Source organism: Hyperoodon ampullatus, assembly GCF_949752795.1.
Source record: "Hyperoodon ampullatus genome assembly, chromosome: 18".
Taxonomy (NCBI): domain Eukaryota; kingdom Metazoa; phylum Chordata; class Mammalia; order Artiodactyla; family Ziphiidae; genus Hyperoodon; species Hyperoodon ampullatus.
Window position 1 is genome coordinate 34,671,063 of NC_136931.1, and position 21,178 is coordinate 34,692,240.

General features: G+C 38.6%; 1 protein-coding gene across 3 annotated transcripts in view; it reads right to left on the bottom strand.

Moving 5' to 3' along the window:
• TENT4B (terminal nucleotidyltransferase 4B) overlaps positions 1 to 21,178 on the bottom strand; it is a gene marked incomplete at both ends in the record, with an annotated part of 57,547 nt that overhangs the window by 34,802 nt on the left and 1,567 nt on the right. The gene's annotated exons all lie outside the window — the stretch shown is intronic.

Here is a 21,178-nt window from a genome sequence, read left to right on the forward strand (position 1 = left end):
TGTTATGCTAACACATATATATGGAATCTGAAAAACAAAATGGTCACGAAGAACCTAGAGGCAGGATGGGAATAAAGATGCAGAACTACTAGAGCATGGACTTGAGAACACGGGGAGGGGGAAGGGTAAGCTGTGACAACGTGAGAGAGTGGCATGTACATATTTACACTACCAAATGTAAAACCAATAGCTAGTGGGAAGCAGCCGCATAGCACAGGGAGATCAGCTCAGTGCTTTGTGACCACCTAGAGGGGTGGGATAGGGAGGGTGGGAGGGAGGGAGATGCAAGAGGGAAGAGTTATGGGGATATATGTACAGCTGATTCACTTTGTTATAAAGCAGAAACTAACACACCACTGTAAAGCAATTATACTCCAATAAAGACGCTAAAAAAACAAAAAAAGACATACACATCTTGTGAAACTATCACTACTATCCATCTATAGAACTTTTTTTTTTTAAACCACTTTACTGAAGTATGACTGACACATAAAATATTTCATGTATATAACCATACTTGTAAAACTATCACCAACCATCAAGGCCAAAAACATATCCAACACCTCCCGAAAGTTTCCTCCTGCCCCCTTTATTTATTTTTTTTAATGTGTGTGGTAAGAATACATAACAAAAGACAAAAGACATGGGTTCATGCCCCCGGTCCGGGAAGATCCCACATGCCGCGGAGCGGCTAGGCCCTACACTATTAGTTATAGGCACCATGCTGTATAGATCTTCAAAACTTGTTTATACTGCATAACTGAAACTTTGCTCCAGAACTTGTTTTTTTTCTTTTTTTTGGCTGCATTCGGTCTTCGTTGCTGTGTGCGGGCTTTCTCTAGTTGCGGTGAGCGGGGGCTACTCTTCGTTGCAGTGCACAGGCTTCTCACTGCGGTGTCTTCTCTTGTTGCAGAGCACAGACTCTAGGCGCACGGGCTTCAGTAGCTGTGGCTCGCGGGCTCAGTAGTTGCAGCATGCAGGCCGTAAAGCGTGCAGGCTTCCGTAGTTACAGTGTGTGCTCCACAACTTTTTAATCTTCCCCAAATGAAACTCTGTACCCATTAAACACTAACTCCCCATTCTGCTCTCCCCCGCCCCCAAACCCCTAGCAGTCACTGTTCTACTTTCTGTCTCTATGAATTTAACTACTCCCTAGGTATCTCACAGAAGTAGAATCTCATTCAATTCTGTCCTTTGTGACTGGCTTTTTTTTCCACTTAGCACGTCCTTAAGTTTCATCCATGTCATACCATGTGTCAATTTCCTTCCCTTATAAAGCTGAATGATATTGCATTGTGTGTATATTATAATATTTTGTTTACCCATTCATCCATCAATGAACACTTGGGTTGCTTCATTCTGATTTTTTTTTTAACTGTATGTTACTTTGAAGTCACATACAATAAAAATGAGAGAACCTTACATCACCACATTTCTTGGGGGGAAAAAAAAAGACCTGTAAGCAGATCATATTCTGGGCCATAAAACACAACTTAAAAAATTTTAAATCATACAAAGTATACTCTCAGACCTCAATGGAATTAAACTAGAAATCAGTAATTTAAAAATAGCTGGAAAATCCCAAATATAATATTTGAAGATTAAATATGCAATACTTGGAGACTAAATAATTGGGAAATTAAAACTTGGGTCAAAGAAGTTGTCTCAAGAGATAGTCCTAACTAAATGAAAGTGAAAATATAACTTATCAAAACTTGTGACATGCAGGGCAAGCAGTACACAGAGTAAAATTTATATCACTGAATGCAAATATTAGAAAAGAAGAAAGGGATTCCCTGGTGGCACAGTGATTGAGAGCCCACTTGCCAATGCAGGGGACGTGGGTCCGAGCCCTGGTCCGGGAAGATCCCACATGCCGCAGAGCAGCTGGGCCCGTGCGCCACAGCTGCTGAGCCTGCGCTCTGGAGCCTACAAGCCACAACTACTGAGCCCACATGCCACAACTATGGAAGCCTGCGTGCCTAGAGCCTGTGCTCCGCAACAAGAGAAGCCACCGCAATGAGAAGCCCACGCACCACAACGAAGAGTAGCCCCTGCTTGCTGCAACTGGAGAAAGCCCGCGAGCACCAATGAAGACCCAGTGCAGCCAAAAATAAATAAATTTATTTAAAAAAAAAGAAAGAAAGAAAAGAAGAGAGATCTAAAAATCAATTATCTAAGTTTCTACCTTAGGAAACTAGAAAAAGGTGAATAAATTATGTTCAAAGTAAGGACAAGGAAAATAATCAAAATTTGAGCAGAAATCAGTGAAAAAAGAAATCTATAGAGAAAAATCAGTGAAACAAAAGCTGACTCTTTGGAAAGATCAATGAAATGGATAAACCTCTAGCCAAATTGAGAAAAAAGAGAGAAGACACTAATTACTAACATCAGAAATGAATGAAGGGCCATCACTACTGATCCTATGGATATTAACAGGAAGATAAAGAAATATTATGAACCCACAAATTGATACCCTAGATAAAATAGACCAATTCCTTGAAAGAGACAATCTACCAGAATTTATACAAGAAGCAAAGAACAATCTGAATAGGCCTATGTCTATTAAGGAAACTGAATCAATAACTAATAACCCTCTTAAAATAAAAAGCAACAACCCCAGATGGGTTCACTAGGGAAATCTACCAAAGATCTAAGGAAGAAATTATCTTAATTTTCTACAATCTCTTCCAGAAAATAGAAGCAGAGGAAATCGTTTCTAATGCATTCTCTGAGACGATTACCCTAATCCCCAAACCAAAGACATTATAAGAAAGAAAAACTACAGACCAATATCTCTGAAGTATCTCTGAACACAGATGTAAAAACCTTGAACAAAATATTAGCAAACCAAATACAACAATGTACAAAAAGAATTATACACCATGACCAAGTGGGATTTATTCCAGGTATGCAAGACTGAGTCAACATTCAAATATAAATTTATGTAATCCATCACATCAACAGGCTAAAGAAGAAAAATCCTATTATCATATCAAATAGACAGAAAAAGCATTTGAAAAAATCTAACACCCAATCAAAAACACTGAGGAAGGGAATTCCATGGTGGTCCAATGGTTACGACTGCAGGGGGCACGGGTTCAATCCCTAGTTGGAGAACTAATATTCCCCCATGGCTCGTGGTGCACCCCCCCCCAAAAAAAAACAACTCAGGAAACCGGAAATAGAGGGGAAGTTACTCAACTTGATAAAGAACATATTACAAATTATCTTATAGCTACTTAATGATGAGAAATTAGATGCTTTCCCACTAAGATTAGGGACAAGGCAAGATGTCCACTCTCACCACTCCTAATCAGCATCATATTGGAAGTCCTAATGCAATAAAACAAAACAAGGAAATAAAAAGTGTACATATTGGAAAGGAAGAATAAAATTGCCTTTGTTTGCTACTGACATGATTATCTATGTAGAAAATCCCAAAGAAGTAACAAAAAAATTCCTGGAACTAATAAGCCATTATAGCAAGATAACAGGATACAAAGTTAATAAACCAAAGTCAATTGCTTCCTTATATACCAGCAATAAACAAATGAAATATGAAATTTAAAATGTAATACCATTTTTAAAAAAACCCAAACAGAAATAGTTAGGTATAAATGTAACAACATATGATCAAGATCTATATGAAGAAAAGTACAAAACTCTGATGAAAGAAATCAAAGATCTATTCCATTTCTTTGCAACTTGATCTACAGATTCGATGAAATCCCAATCAAAATTCAGCAAGACATTTTGTATATATCAACAAACTGATTCTAAAATTTATATGGAAAGGCAAAAGATCCAGAATAGCCAAAATAATATAGAACGAGAAGAATAAAGTCAGAGGAATGACAATGCCTGACTTCAAGACTTACTATGATGCTAAAGTAATCAAGACAGTGTAGTACTGGCGAAAGACTAGACATGGAACAGAACAGAAAGCCCAGAAATATACCTACACAAAATATGGTCCACTGATCTCTGACAAAGGAACAAAGGCAATTCAATGGAGCAAGGACAGTCTTTTTAGAAAATGGTGCTAGAACAACTGGACACTCACATGCAAAAAAATGAATCTAGACACAGATCGTCCATCTTTCATAAATATTAACTAAAACATGGATCATATACCTAAATGTAAAACACAAAGCTATAAAATTCCTAGAAGATAACCTATGAAAAAATTTAGGTGACCTTGAGTTTGGCCATGACTTTTCAGACACAATACCAAAAGCACAGTCCATAAAAGAAAATTGCTAAATTGGACTTCACTAAAAGTAAAAACTTCTGCTCTGCAAAAGACATTGTCAAGAGAAAGAAAAGGCAAGCCATTGACTGGGAAAAAATTTTTTACAAAACAAATATTTAAGGGACTTCCCTGGTGGTCCAGTGTTAAAGAATCCACCTTGCAATGCAGGGGTTGCGGGTTCAATCCCTGGTCGGGGAACTAAGATCCCACATGCTGCAGGGCAACTAAGACCGCGTGCCACAATTAATGAGCTCACGTGCCTCAACTAGATAGGCTGCGGGTCGCAAACTACAGAGCCCACGCACCCTGGAGCCTGCCTGCGCACCACAACTAGAGAAGAGGAAACCCATACACCACAACTACAGAGAAGCCCGAGTGTCGCAACGAAGAGCCCGTGCACCACAACGAAAGATCCCGTATGCTTCAATGAAGATTCCGCATGCTGCAACTAAGACCCAATGCAGCCAAAAATAAATAAAATAAATAAATAAATAAAAATTTAAAAATACATATTTAATAAAGGACTGGTATCCAAAATATTTAAAACTCAACAATAAGAAAATAACCTAACTTAAAAATGAGCAAAACATGGAGTATCATCTATAAAAATATCAAATTCTATGCAGTACACCTGAAATTAATAATACAATATTGTAAGTCACCTATACTTCAATTTAAAAAAAAAAAAAAGCAAAATATCTGAGGAGACACCTCACCAAAGAAAATACAGATGACAAGTATAAGAAAAGATACCTGACATCATATGTCATTAGGGAACTGCAAATTAAAACAATGAGATACTACTATACACCTATTAGAATGGCCAAAATCCAAAACACTGACAACACCAAATGCTGGAGAGGATGTGGAGCAACAAGAATTCTCATTCATTGCTGGTGGGAATGCGAAATAGTACAGCCACTGTGGAAGACAGTTTGGCAGTTTCTTACAGAACTTAATATACTCTTACCATCCATCCAGGAATCTCACACTCCTTGGTATTAACTCAAAGGAGCTGAAAACTTATGTTCACACAAAAACCTGCACACAGATGTTTATAACAGCTTTATTCATAACTGCCAAACCTGGAATAACCAAGATGTCCTTCAACAGGTAATTGGATAAATAAGCTGTGGTACATCCATACATTTGGAGTACTATTCAGCAATAAAAATGAGCTATCAAGCCAGGAAAAGATACAGAGGAACCTTAAATGCATACTGCTAAGTGAAAGTAGACAATCTGAAATGGTCATATACTGTATGATTCCAACTATATAACATTCTGGAAAACACAAAACAATGGAGACAATAAAAAGATCAGTGGTTGCCAGGGGCTCAGGGGGAGAGAGAGATGAACAGGTAGAACACAGGATTTTTAGGGCAGTGAAACTATTCTGCGTGATATCATTCTGTATAATGATGGATACAAGTCATTATATATACATTTGCCAAATCCACAGAATGTACAACACAAAGAGTGAAACCTAACAGTAAACTATGGACTTGAATTAGTCGTAATGTATCAATATATGGCCCATCAATTGTAACAAATACAATAAATACAATATATTAATTATAGAGGAACTGTGGTGGGAGTGGGGAAGTGAGGGAGTATATGAGAACTCTGTACTTTCTGTTCAATCTTTCTGTAAACGTAAAACTGCTCAAGAAAAATCATATACACACACATATACACACACATATATACATAAAACACACACACAGACACACACACACACACACACACACACACACACACGGCTCTTGGGGAAGGAAAGAGGATCCAGCTACTTCAGAACAGAAATGTCCATGAATATCTCCACTTTGCCCAGGTCTCAGTCTTCCCTGCCTACTGACTCCCCAGAAGGGGCGACCACAAACTGCTAAGGAAGCTGAAGCCAAACCATGATCTAGAGGCTCAATTCAGGTCATCATCTTGGAGCCTTCCTTTACAGAGGTCATACTACCCTTCCTTTACACACCTTGCTACATGGTTTTTATACGTAAATAGTAACCTTTAAAATAAGTATTTGATTGGAGGTAAAGTGTTAAACATTTACTCCCGGTAGGAATCCTTCCTATAATGCTGTATGGGTTACAGCATTCTTTAGCCTAAGGTTAAAGAATATTAGCACAAGATGAAGAAACATAATCCAAGTTTCATTTAAAGGAAAAATAAATGTATTACTCTGGTTGTCAAGTTAAGGCTGTGAGAATTCTGTCTCCTGAGCAGAGGCTCACAGGCCACTACATCCATCATGGTTTTCTTCAGCTACCACAAGCTGAAAGCAAAGGTCAGGTGTGCCTGTGGGCCAAGGGTCAGGTGTGCCTGTGGACCTGACAGTCCCAGCCACCGACCAAAGGCCACGTACAGTTCACTACTGCCTCTTCCACACACCAGGCACTAGTCGGCCCAAAGCCCACTTCAGCTCCTGCAGCCCACCTTGCTTCTCTTTTCTGAGGGATGACAGGTCATTAACAGAGCTAGTTAAAAGTTATATCCCCTTTCTCACTCTTATCCTGTTTTCCCTATGGGAACCGTACCCTCAGGACAACCAAATGGTAGAGGAGGAAAAGTTTCTCCTTTTAGGAGTGTTTCGCTAATAAATGATAAAGGATCAAGAGAATAAGAAGATCCCAAGTTTACAACTCTAATAATGAACTAATATTTATAGGCAATGATTATTAATGGCTACTAATATCACAAAAATAAAGACATTCAGATACTATATGTCTCCTGGGAGAAGTACACACCACCCTCTATGAAGTATTCTTGCAAAAAACAACAACAACAAATCTAAACAAGCCTCTAGATCTAATTACAAATTTATAGAAAATACAGGGGGACACAGAACATATTAAATTGATACCACAGGAATGCAATTAGCAAAACTCAGAAAGTAGAAAAATCTACAGGAAAAACAACCCAGCTTCTTCAACAAATAAATTAATGGGGGGAAAACAGACGGCAGAGAAAGCTGTTGATTAAAAGATTAAAAAGGCATTTCAACCAACAGCAATGCAAGAAACTCATTTGGATTCTGATTTGAACAAACTGTTAAAAAAATAAGTATGGCACAACTGGGGAAATATAAACATTGGGTATTTGAGGTAACTAAGGAATTATTGTTAACTTATTCAGGTGTAATAATAGTATCAAGATTATGGTTTCTTTTTAAGTCCTATCTAGAGACGCATGCATACAGAAACATTTATATAAAATGATGCAACATCTGGAATTTGCTTCAAAATAATGTGGGGTGGAAATGGACTGGCATGCAAGTGAAATGAGTTTGGCCATGGGTTGATGACTGTTGAAGTTGTGTGATGAGTACATGGAAGTTCATTATCTATTCTGTGTACTTTCATACTGTTTGTGATTCTCCACAATAAAAATGTTTTAAAAAATGAAGTAGAGTAATTTCAGATCTCAAATTCCTCTAAGAAAGGTCAACCATTATAGTCCATCATAGTAGATCCTGTTCCCCATCTATCGCAATTATGCTAAATACTACACAGTCAGCCCTCCGTATCTGTGGGTTTCACATCCAAACAATCAACCAAACACAGATCAAAATCTCAATCCGAGGTTGGTTGATTCCACAGATGCAAACCCCACAGATACGGAGGGCCAACTGTATTCACTGCACTACACCATTTTATGTATGGGTTTGAGCATACCCGTGTTTTGGTATCCATCCTGGAACCGATCCCCTATGGATACCCAGGGACCACTGTAAATCCAAACTATCCCTTTAGGGCTTGTCATATAAAACCAATACAACCAATTTTTCCTTTCCAACCCTCCACAACCTAACCAACCTTTCAAAACATTAGCAAAAAATCTCTACACTTCTCAAAGTTTGCCCTTACCTCACTAGTCAAAAGCAACCTCTCCACCTTATCCAGTTTATCCAACCAGACCATAATTTCTTAGAAGGCAGAGAATGTTTTACTGTCTTTACTTCCCACAAAAAGCCTAGCGCAGTGGCTTGCATACAGCAGTAGATTATCCAACCAAAAAACCGTGTGGATCATTCTGGTCATTCTGGTTTGGAGATGAGTCACAAAATCAACAAGTAATAAAGAACCAAAAGCAGAGGACATGTTTATAAAATCTGTATGTCATAAAGAATGGATGAACATATTGTGATAGATCCATACAATAAGAATGCTACTCGGCATTAAAAAGTAACAAACAACTATATTACACACAATATGGATGAATCTCCAAAACATCATGCTAAGAGAAAGAAGTCAGGCACAAAAGACTGCCCAGCATATATAATTCCATTTAATCAAAATCCTAGAAAAGGCAAAAGTGGTTGCTCAGGGGAAGCGATGGGGTAAAGCAACTGACTGTAACGGGCATGAGGGTACTTTCTGAGTGATGGAAATGTTCTATATCTTCTTTCTACATCTTGATTGTTGTGGTCACACAACTGTATATATTTCCAAAAGTCACCTATCTGTACAATTTAAATGGGTGAATTTATTATATATAAATCATATCCTAATAAAAGCTATTTATAAATCATAAAATTAGAATTAAAAATTACATATATTTGTAATAGGACAGAACAAGGGCTCTTATAAATAAGACAAACATCTCCAAGAAAAAGGAACGAAACGGGGTCATTTGTAGAGATGTGGATGGACCTAGAGTGAAGTAAACCAGAAAGAGAAAAACAAATATCGTGTATTAACGCATATATGTGGAATCTAGAAAAATGGTACAAACGCCCTATTTGTAGGGCAGGAATAGAGACATAGACATAGAGAACGGACATGTGGACAGAGGGGAAAAGGGGTGGATGGAATGAACTGGGAGATTAGGTTTGACATAAAAACACTACCACATGTAAAACAGATAGCTAGTGGGAACCTGCTGTATAGCACAGGGAGCTCAGCTCAGTGCTCCGTGACAACCTAGATGGGTGGGATGGGGGTGGGTGGTGGGATGGGGGGTGGTGGTGGGAGGGAGGTCCAAGAGGGAGAGGATATAGGTATACATATAGCTAATTCACTTCATTGTACAGCAGAAACTAACACAACATTGTAAAGCAATTATACTCCAATAAAAAAAAGATAGGCAAGGGAAATAAGAAATTGAAAAGAAAAATAAATAGCCAATTAATGTGAAGGCATGTGCAAATGAAATCAGTAAAATACTATTTCTTACCTATAAAATTGGCAAAAAATGTTTTCTTTTGTATTGGTATTTGCTTTTATTTGTAACATGTAGCATTGGTGAAAGTTTAGGGAAAATTTGGACTCTTGCACACTGCTAATGTAAGGGTAAACTGATCCAATCTTTCCACAGGAAAATTTGGCAAAAGCCTTAAAAGATATAAACATTCTCCAATCTAAAACTTTATCCTCAAGAAATAACCATGTGGCAAGACAATTTATGGAGAAAGAATGGTCTTTAACAGATGGTGCTGGGACAACCTCATATCCACAGGCAAAAGAATGAACTTGGACCTCTACCTCACACCATATGCAAAAGTGAATTCAAAATGGATCAAAGACCTAAATTTAAGAGCTAAAACTGTAAGACTCTTAAAAGGCAAAATAGGGGTCAATTTTTGTGATCTTGGCAATGGTTTCTTAGATATGACACCTAAAGGACAAGAAACAGAAAAAAAATAATAGACATATTGGAATTTATAAAATAGAACAAACAAAACTTTGTGCCTCAAAGGACAATATCAAGATAATATAAAGACAATCCACAAAATGGGAGAAAATATCTGCAAATCATCTGATAAGGATCTACAATCCAGAATATATAAAGAACTCTTACCATAAACAATAAAAAGTCCACTAGAAAAAAATGGGCAAGCAACTTGAATAGACATTTCTCCAAAGAAGATATACACGCAGCCTACAAGCACATGAAAAGATGCTCAACACCCTTAGTCGTTAGAGAAATTCAATCAAAACCACAATGAGGGCTTCTCTGGTGGCGCAATGGTTGGGAATCCGCCCGCCAATGCAGGGGACACGGGTTCGAGCCCTGGTCGGAGAGGATCCTACATGCCATGGAGCAACTAAGCCTGTGCGCCACAACTACTGAGCCTGCGCTCTGGAGCCCACGAGCCACAAGTACTGAGCCCGCGCGCCACAACTACTGAAGCCCGCGCACCTAGAGCCCGTGCTCTGCAACAAGAGAGCCCACTGCGATGAGAAGACCACATGCACCGCAACGAAGAGTAGCCCCCGCTCGCGCCAACTAGAGAAAGCCCACACGCAGCAACAAATACCCAACGCAGCCAAAAATAAAATAAATTAAATAAATTTTTAAAAAAACACAATGAGATACTACTTCACACTCCTTAGGATGGCTATAATCAAAAAGACAGATAATAAAAAGTATTGACAAGAACATGGAGAAATTGGAAACCTCAGACATTGCTGGTGGGAATGAAAAATATTATAGCCACTTTATATGACCCAGCAATTCCACTCCAAGTTATTTACCCAAGAAAAATGAAAACACATGTTCACAAAAAAAATCTGTACATGAATGTTCATTATTTATAATAGCCCAAAAGTGGAAACAACCCAAATGTCCATCAACTAATAAATGGATAAACAAAATGTGGTATATTCATACACTGGAATATTTAGGCATAAAAAGGAATGAAGTACTGATACATGCTACAACACGAATGAACTCTGAAAACATGCTAAGTGAAAGAAGCCAGACACAAAAGGCCACATATTATATGATTCCATTCTTATGAAATGTCCAGAATCATAAATCCACAGAGACAAAAAGTCTGTATGAGGCTTCCAGGATCTGAAGGGGAAGGGGATAGTGGAGTGATAATGGGTACAGGGTTTCTTTCTGTGGTGATTAAAACATTCTGGAATTAGATAGCTGTGATGGTTGCACAATCTTGTAATGGTTTAAAGCCATTGAATTGTACACTTCAAAAGGGTGAATATGATAGCATATGAATTTTATCTCAGTAAAAATAAGTAGAAAAATAGAAGAAATAATCCTCACTGTGGCACAGGCTTAGCTAAAAACATCTTTTAAAAAACAAAAGATTGGAAACAAACTAAATGTTCAACTGGGGATTGGTGAAATAAATTAAGGTGCATTCAATCACTGGAATACCATGTCCACACACAGTAGGTACAGAGTCACACTAAAGGTAATGGGGTATGTTTAAATGCTGTAGAAATGTATTTCATATGCAAGATATTTGTCATATTAATACATTTTTTAAGTCAAAAAAGTATGCCCACAATAGTCTGATACCCTTCTCCCAAAGTAGAAAACAATCTTAAGATAAAAACCAGTTCTAAGTTCTGGCCTCCAGATTGTGAGAGAATAAACTTCTGTTATTCAAAAATTTTTTTTCTTTAAATTGGAAAAAATTTTAAGTATACCCATAGTGGAGTCCATATTGATAGGCAGAAACAAGGAAATACAGTAAGTAGATTAAATATATTTAATAATTATAAAAATATCTACAACAAAATATGCTAACAATAGTTATGTCCTGGTACTAGTATTATAGGGGCTATTTTTTGTTCCTTTGGTTTAGCTGTATTTTCTAATTTTTTGACAATTAGCACTTATTAGTAGTATATAAAACATACATTGATTTTAAAAACAAGTATTCTGGGACTTCCCTGGTGGTGCAGTGGTTAAGAATCTGCCTGCCAATGCAGGGTACACGGGTTCAATCCCTGGTTGGGGAAGATCCCACATGCCGTGGAGCAACTGAGCCCACGTACCACAACTACTGAGCCCGTGTGCTGCAACTACTGAAGCCCACGCACCTAGAGCCCAAGCTCCGCATTTCTCTAATGATTAATGACGTTGAGCATTCTTTCATGTGTTTGTTGGCAATCTGTATATCTTCTTTGGAGAAATGTCTATTTAGGTCTTCTGCCCATTTTTGGATTGGGTTGTTTGTTTTTTTGTTATTGAGCTGCATGAGCTGCTTATAAATTTTGGAGATTAATCCTTTGTCAGTTGCTTCATTTGCAAATATTTTCTCCCATTCTGAGGGTTGTCTTTTGGTCTTGCTTATGGTTTCCTTTGCTGTGCAAAAGCTTTGAAGTTTCATTAGGTCCCATTTGTTTATTTTTGTTTTTATTTCCATTTCTCTAGGATGTGGGTCAAAAAGGATCTTGCTGTGATTTACGTCATAGAGTGTTCTGCCTATATTTTCCTCTAAGAGTTTCCTAGTGTCTGGCCTTACATTTAGGTCTTTAATCCATTTTGAGCTTACTTTTGTGTATGGTATTAGGGAGTGATCTAATCTCATACTTTTACATGTACCTTTCCAGTTTTCCCAGCACCACTTATTGAAGAGGCTGTCTTTTCTCCACTGTATATTCCTGCCTCCTTTATCAAAGATAAGGTGACCATATGTGCGTGGGTTTATCTCTGGGCTTTCTATCCTGTTCCATTGATCTATATTTCTGTTTTTGTGCCAGTACCATACTGTCTTGATTACTGTAGCTTTGTAGTATAGTCTGAAGTCAAGGAGCCTGATTCCTCCAGCTCCATTTTTCATTCTCAAGATTGCTTTGGCTATTCGGGGTCTTTTGTTTTTCCAAACAAATTTTGAAATTTTTTGTTCTAGTTCTGTGAAAAATGCCAGTGGTAGTTTGATAGGGATTTCATTGAATCTGTAGATTGCTTTGGGTAGTAGAGTCATTTTCACAATGTTGATTCTTCCAATCCAAGAACATGGTATACCTCTCCATCTATTTGTATCATCTTTAATTTCTTTCATCATTGTCTTATAATTTTCTGCATACAGGTCTTTTATCTCCTTAGGTAGGTTTATTCCTAGATATTTTATTCTTTTTGTTGCAATGGTAAATGGGAACACTCTTGCACTGTTGGTGGGAATGTAAATTGATACAGCCACTATGGAGAACAGTATGGAGGTTCCTTAAAAAACTACAAACAGAACTACTATACGACCCAGCAATCCCACTACTGGGCATATACCCTGAGAAAACCATAATTCAAAAAGAGTCATGTACCAAAATGTTCATTGCAGCTCTATTTACAATAGCCAGGACAGGGAAGCAACCTAAGTGTCCATCAACAAATGAATGGATAAAGAAGATGTGGCACATATATACAATGGAATATTACTCAGCCATAAAAAGAAACAAAATTGAGTTATTTGTAGTGAGGTGGATGGACCTAGAGTCTGTCATACAGAGTGAAGTCAGTCAGAAAGAGAAAAACAAATACTGTATGCTAACACATATATATGGAATCTAAGAAAAAAAAAAAGGTCATGAAGAACCTAGGGGTAAGATGGGAATAAAGACACAGACCTACTAGAGCATGGGCTTGAGGATATGGGGAGGGGGAAGGGTAAGCTGTGACAAAGTGAGAGAGTGGCATCGGCATATATACTCTACCAAACGTAAAACAGATAGCTAGTGGGAAGCAGCCACATAGCACAGCGAGATCAGCTAGGTGTTTTGTGACCACCTAGACAGGTGGGATAGGGAGGGTGGGAGGGAGGGAGATGCAAGAGGGAAGAGATATGGGAACATATGTATATGTATAACTGATTTACTCTGTTATAAAGCAGAAACTAACACACCATTGTAATGCAATTATACTCCAATAAAGATGTTAAAAAAACATAAAACTGCAACAACAACAAAAAAAGAGAAGCCACCGCAATGAGAAGCCCGTGCACCGCAACGAAGAGTAGCCCCCGCTCCCTGCAACTAGAGAAAGCCCGCGCGCAGCAACAACGACCCAACACGGCCAAAAAAAAAACCCACCAAAAAACAAGTATTCTAAGGAACAGTGGTATTAACACCTCAAACAAAGAAAAAAACCAAGGGTGAATAACTAAATTTAAGAATAAAGATATCTGGCTTCCCTGGTGGTGCAGTGGTTAAGAGTCCGCCTGCCGATACAGGGGACACGGGTTCGTGCCCCGGTCTGGGAGAATCTCACATGCCGCGGAACGGCTGGGCCCATGAGCCATGGCCGCTGAGCCTGCGCTTCCATAGCCTGTGCTCCGCAACGGGAGAGGCCACAACAGTGAGAGGCCCGCGTACCGCAAAAAAAAAAAAAAAAAAAAAAAAAGAGACATCAAATTTAAAACCTCATCACAGAGCTAACACTTTATTAAATCCAAATTACTAGAAAATAACTTTTAAAACTCCACAACCACAGTCCTAATGCATCCTTACTCTTGCTTTGGCAGAAATTTACAATACAATAAATTTACAATTTATAATACAAACTTGACAGTGCTAAAAGTTATGTTATTTTGACAAAAATCAAAACAGTGACTTCAAGGGGCTGGTAAGAGAAAGATAAGAGACCAGGTCCTTATTCTCAATCCAGAAAATGGTTCCAATGAAACATGGTTTATTCTAGCATAGATATGAAGATAATATATTTATTCTACACAGTCTGAAGGCACTGTTCAGATGTAAAAATACTGTAAAAAAAAAACAAAAAAAAAACCTTACTACCACCAACAACAAAAAAAATCACCACTAGGGACTTCCCTGGTGGCGCAATAGTTAAGAATCCACCTGCCAATGCAGGGGACATGGGTTTGAGCCATGGTCCAGGAAGATCCCACATGCCGCAGAGCAACTAACCCCGTGCGCCACAACTACTGAGCTCGCGCGCCACAACTACCGAAGCCCTCACGCCTAGAGCCCATGTCCTGCAACAAAGGGAAGCCACTGCAGTGAGAAGCCCGCACACTGCAACAGAGTAGCCCCTCTCACCGCTAGAGAAAGCCCGCGTGCAGCAACAAAGACCCAACACAGCCAAAAAATAAATTAATTTAAAAAAAAAGTCACCACTAACCACAGGGTTTAGTCCCCACAATATAGCCAAGCCAACAGAAAGTAAAGTTTATTCATAGCATATGAAAGGAAGGACTCTAAATTTTGAAATCAACTCTGAAGTTATCCTTTTATATGTTTTTAGAAAATGAAAATAAAGCTCTACTTCATACTAGTTTCTAAGAAAAAGCAACATGTAAAGGAAACACTGTAAAGTAATTCAACGATAAAAGAGAAGTAATATTGCTAAGCATAAAATCAAAGCAAATCGAAAAGTAAGGCCCTTTTAAGTCAATTTTACTTAGAGATTTTTAATTGCAGACATTCTCAATACTGCCAAGAAGTTTTTAAAATAAAAATTAAAGTTAAAATTAGGTGGAGTTATTTATGAGAAGGTTAATATGATAAAAGTATAATAAACTATTGCTATTCATATGAGAACAGCTAAAATAAAAAACAGTAATAATACCAAATGCTGGCGAGGATGCAGAGAAACCAGATCTCACATACGTTGCTGGTAGGAATGTAATGTGATACAGCGACTCTAGAAGAGAGTTTAGCAGTTTCATGTGCTTACCAAATGACTCAGCACTTATGGGCATTTATTCCCCCCAAAGTGAAAACTTACATTCACATAAAAATGTGTACTACATGAATGTTTATAGCAGCTTTATTTGCAATAGCCAAAAACCATATAAACTCTTCCGGAATGTCCTTCACCAGGTAAACTGTTAAACAAACTGTGGTACATCCAAATTTTGGAACACTACTCAGCATTAAAAAGGAAGGAACTATTAAACATGCAACAATTTGGAAAGAACTCAAAGGAGTTATGGTAAATGGAAAAAAGTCAAAGTAAAGTACTCTATGATTCCATTTATATAACATTTTCGAAATGAAAAAATTATAAACATGGTGAGCAGATCAGTGGTTGTTCGAGGTTAGAGATGAGGGTGTGTGTGCATGAAAATAAAGGGACAGCATGAGGGATCTTTGAGGTGATGGTATAGTTCTGCATCTTAAAGACGGTGGCGGTGGTTACACAAATCTACACATGTAAAATTGCACAGAACTAAACACATACACACTACACAAATGAGTGCACATAAGACTGGTGAAATCTGAATAAGGCTATGGATTATAACAATGTTGATTGCCTGGTTTTGATATTAAACTATAGTTATGTAAGATGTTATCACTGCACGAAACTAGGTGAAGGGAACATGGGATCTTTCTGTACTATTTTTTGCAACTTTCTGTGAATCTATATTTCAAAATAAGTAGTTTTTAAAAATTAGATGGGGCTATGCATGAGAAGGTTAATATAAGAAATACAAAAGGTTTAACATAGCATATGGAACATGGTAAAAAGGCTCCATGAGCACTTTTATTTTATAGACCACTTTTAATAAAGCAACTAATTTGAAAACACAGGTTTCTGTATACTATTCAAACTATTTTAGCAGAAAGCATGACTTGAGCTAGAATTCCAGAGTTCAGTTACCAGATACTACATGAAATCTCTTATGCACACGGCAAGATTTTTTTCCATAGTCTGAATCCGTTCAAGTGATTAAGGAGCCAGTACACAACAAAAACAGCTCCACATTCAGCTTTTTCCCAAAATCTTTAACTCAAATTTCCACATAACCCAAAGCCCTTAGTATAAAAAAAGTCTCTAATATCATTAAGTAACTTATAGGATGGAAATAAATTAACACCTGCTGTTTGGGTTCAAATTAATGAAAAGCCTAGTTCAAGGGCATCCTCAACTATGATAAATATTCTCTTAGAAAAAAATAATTTCCTGTCATGTTAAAAATGGTAAAAATGAATTTAAAGTCTTTTTGGTGTTCTGTAGCAGCTGAGTCCCTAACAAATATTCAGAGGGTTAGGAAGAACACTCTACTGGCCACCCTTTGAATCCCTGAAGTAGGCTGAGCTGTCCAGTCAGCTCTGTAGGAAAGAGGCAAAACAGGAGTCTCAGACCAGCTGCTGGGAACTGGACCCTAATTCTTCAAATGAGCATCCTCTTTGGCCTACAGCCCCTTCAAGACAACTCCATACCTATGTGTGTATAAATGATTAATACATACAGTCTCCAGTGCAGTGGGTGTGATCCTGAAATAGTTTCCTCCACTAAATGTTACTCTAAAGGACAAAAAGAAAGCTGAGTAAAATCATACAACACCTTGCTTTTCTACTTTCCATAGAAAAGTGGCTTAAATTTTTCTCAGGTATAAGAATACCCAACCACAGGGCTTCCCTGGTGGCGCAGTGGTTGAGAGTCCGCCTGCCGATGCGGGGGACGCGGGTTCGTGCCCCGGTCTGGGAGGATCCCACATGCCGCGGAGCGGCTGGGCCCGTGAGCCGTGGCCGCTGAGCCTGTGCTCCGGAGCCTGTGCTCCACGGGGGGAGAGGCCACAACAGTGAGAGGCCCGCCTACCGCAAAAAAAAAAAAAAAGAATACCCAACCACAACTGTCTGACCAGTCCAATACCAGCAAGGGAGCCCTTGAAATTGTCTCCCCATTGACCCTTCTGGACTCCTAACACTATTACTGGTAGCGGTTTCATGGAAGAAGTTGTGATGTAAGGCCATCTACTACACCAGGACCAGAACTGCTGTAACACACACTCCCTCCTCCTCCCTGCCTTAGACTTTCCTAGTATCCCTTTCCCATGCTTCCTTTCCAGAAAAAAACTAAACCTTCTGTGTGACCCCACGGTAGATTCCAAAAAGCTCTAGTCATTGTTTCTTTCTGCCTTTCGGCACCTAAAAACTTAATGGGTGTTGAAGAAAATTCCACACGCTAAAATGCCAATGATTCTGACGGTGTGACAGTGTTCACTGTCACAGATTTTAGACAGAAGATGAGTTGTGGCATGGTAGCAACTTAGTTGAACACAGTATACTAGATTTGAAATTCTCAAATATGAATTATGTTGTTAGTGTAGAATCTACACTGCAGAAAACCTGATGTCTTCTTGAAAGCACATTTAAACACCCAAATGCAGTAAAATTCAATAACCTGAAGATCCTAGTTCACTGAAGAATTACTGTGGGCTACATTTGCAAATGCACAGAAATTATACTTAGAGCAAACCCTTGGAATAAGGCCTCTAAATTGTTTCATGTTAATCTGCCTGCTCGCTTTGGAGCCCAGCACTAACACCAATCCCACTGATCATATTGTGTAGAAATAGTCAGAAAGAGGCCATAAGGCCATTGCCGAAGAATAGCGTCAACATCTCGGACTTACTATGATACAGTGTACAACACACATAAGAAAGGACACTGCCCCACTGCAGTAAAGATGACTGTATCTCAGCCCCAAAATTTCATCTCCCTGCTAGACAGTTCTATCTAAACATCACCATACCTTTTGCTCCAAACCAACAGTCATAACCCTTATTTTCAACAATAACACTAACATTACCCTAGTCACTCAAATTCAAAGTTGTTATTAAATCCATGAAGGGAGTCAGAATCTTTTCCATTCTTACCTTGTGGTACCTCTCACATTCACTCCTTCCCATTCCCATACCCATCATCCCAGTTCAAGAAATTATTCCTTAAACCCAAGTTTCCCACCAGGGACTTCTTGATGTCCCACAGTCAAATTCATACTCTAAAACGTTGTTTTGAACAAGTCATCCAAGCCTTGAAAAAATATCTACAGACTTGGCAGTGCAGCCAACACAAGCCTATCCTCATGAGCTTGGACAAGCACCAAGCACCTTCCACAAGAAGTTTCTGGACACCTGGACTCAGGACCAAGGACTCTGAATCTCCACGTTTCCCATGTTTGCTACCTTTTGGCATCTCCTCTTTCTCCATTATGATCAACAATTAAATCTCTGAAAAGCAAAGGGCTTAAAGCTATTTTCATGGACAACCAGAAGGAGCAGGTGGACTCGTCCTACACCATAGCCAGCGCTGAAAGGGGATGAATTCCAAGAAACAGAATAAATGAAAGCAACTTTATAAAGAAAAAAAGAGGGCTTCCCTGGTGGTGCAGTGGTTGAGAGTCTGCCTGCCGATGCAGGGGACGCAGGTTCGTGCCCCGGTCCGGGAGGATACCACATGCCGCGGAGCAGCTGGGCCCGTAAGCCATGGCCACTGAGCCTGAGCATCCGGAGCCTGTGCTCCGCAACGGGAGAGGCCACAACAGTGAGAGGCCCGCGTACCGCAAATAAATAAATAAATAAATAAATAAAAGAAAAGCAAACAAACTCCCTGGATCTGGGGTACACAGAGAAGGCTGAGATGGTAAGCCCAGGTGAGTTTTAATTTTGAAAGAGGACCATGAAGACTTCAGGATGAAATCCAAACATCTTACTCTACAGTTAAGAAATTTCCATCTTACCTCAATTTAAAAAAAAGAAAGAAAGAAATTTCATCTTAACTAGTGATCTAGTGGGTAAGAGAAAACATATACATAAAAGGAAAATCAAACATAAGCAAGCTATACCAAGAGCATGAAACAAGTACTACAAGATTTCAGAGGAAGAACCAAAAAAATCATGAACCTGGGCAACAAAGTCAGGATTTTGAACTGGATCTTGGAGTGTTCAGGGAATAAGTCAACCAGTCTGGCCAAAACAAAGAACACAGAGAGATCAAACATGTGAGACAGAGTGTGTATACAGCTGTCCCACAGTTCCAGTCCACTGTTCATGTGCTTTTTCTTCCTCTCGCTATCTGGACAGTCATGTCAGTTCAGAGGCCAGGGACCACCACGATTTGTTAATCTGTTAGCTAAATGTCAGTCATCCCAAGAACTTGGAATAGCTTTACTATATTTAATCTCAGAATAGCGTAACATTGAGGTGCACTCTGAAATCAGATTTTTTAAAATACCTGTATTAAAGAAAGCAAAACTTTTGTAAAAGTCAAGAAATAAGGATCCATAAATCACAACAAGAATTTTTAAGCACCCAGACGCTTTTGCAAAAACACTCTTAGGAACCGCTTAATAAAAATTTAAAAATTTAACTGTTGACATCCTCTAAAGAAGGAGGCAAAAGAATGGAAAGTCGGATGAAGTGATAAGCAGTTTTAAGACAGGTTTACAATCAGTTTTTAAACAGTAATCCCTCTGGGAAATGGAAATTCCTCTCCTTAATCCCTTTGAGGACAATATAATATTTGAATCAGGAACAAGAACATCTTGCTTCTACCTAAGTTCAGATGTGAGCCTTTTACAGTATCCTCAACATTAAATAGCAAGTAAAAGAGAGGAGAATTTCTAATCTACCAAAAAGAGAGGCAGCCAGCATTTTGGATTTATAATGTATCATTGCTACATACATATGCAGAAGCTTCAGTAAAATGAAATTAGGGAACTTCAAGATTTTAGTTTACAGTGATTACTTAACTGGAGCTTATTCCTGTGAAATGAAACTACCAGAATCCCTCAATATCAATTTGCTTGTCACTAAACCACAGGTTTATGCTTCATCTTGGAAATGCTAACAGGATGGAACCATGAGCCTTTTATTAAAACGAGATGACCATGGAGAGCGCCCTTGAAGCTTAGCAACAGAGGACTAAACCCAAAAAGGTTCCCCTCTGGAAAGTGAGGACAGGTTTGATATGTACCCCAATGCCAGTCCTAAAATGCTTGACTGCATTTTCCATAAAAGGTGGGAGTTGTAATAGTAGCATACAGCAGACACCAGCCCACTAGAAGCAGATGGAACCCACCAACTCATTTTACCCAGACCTTCAAAAAGGTACACAGAACTCTCTCTGCTTGCCAAAGCAGGGCAGATCTGAATGGATGAATCTAAGAAAAGGTTTCACAAGGGACTACTAATGGTGATTTCATTTGCCTACTGTAGCCCACAATGTAAAACAGGATCTGAAAAATGAAAAGCAATTTTAAAGCTCATTCTCCATACTCAAGCTAAACACACACACACACACACACACACACACACACACACACACACACACACACGGCCCAAAAGCTTTATTTTACAAAAAAATTTTTAAAAGACTCTATAATCTATTCCAGCACAAGGGCTCTTCCAGAAGGGAAATCTAGCTGGAAACAGTCCCTGTTTATGTACATAATTCACTAGGGGTCAGGTAAGATTCC